Here is a 472-nt window from a genome sequence, read left to right as displayed (position 1 = left end):
GCGATAACGATACGAAGGATAAAAAAACAAAACAAAAGAAAACATTCAAACTGCCTCTTATCTATATCATAGCCTCCGTTTTCAAGTTGGTTTTCACAGACATAGCAAATGTGAAAAAAAACTATCAGCTGCAAAATAGAAACTTCTAACAAAGAGTATAACTTCGAACAAAGGGTAAACTGAGAAAAGTCTTTAAGTAGAGAACTTGTGTGGGGAGGCAGGAAGAGGGGGAGAGGGGAGGGGGAGAAGGGGATATGACGGAGGGGAAGTCGCGTGCTCTTACAAGCAAATTCCGATACCGTGTTATGCGGAGTGGGGAGTCAAGCCGCCCTCCCCCCCTCCGTGTGTGGCTGGTAACAGGTATGTAATTTTGGCGTCACTCATCAAATATTCCTCGGTATTGATTGCTCCGTTCCGAAGGTGGCCTTTCTATGGAAGCTACGTGTCTGCGAGGCATATGTGCGACTTGGAG

At 45.6% G+C, this 472-nt stretch overlaps 1 protein-coding gene across 2 annotated transcripts in view; it reads right to left on the bottom strand.

Moving 5' to 3' along the window:
* Window positions 1-472, bottom strand: part of LOC119594585 (N-acetylgalactosaminyltransferase 6-like) — a 27,520-nt gene that overhangs the window by 10,250 nt on the left and 16,798 nt on the right. The window lies entirely within an intron of this gene.

Source organism: Penaeus monodon, chromosome 34, assembly GCF_015228065.2.
Source record: "Penaeus monodon isolate SGIC_2016 chromosome 34, NSTDA_Pmon_1, whole genome shotgun sequence".
NCBI classification, from domain to species: domain Eukaryota; kingdom Metazoa; phylum Arthropoda; class Malacostraca; order Decapoda; family Penaeidae; genus Penaeus; species Penaeus monodon.
The sequence above is the reverse complement of the archived record's forward strand: the minus strand, read 5'-3'. Positions and strand labels throughout refer to the sequence as shown.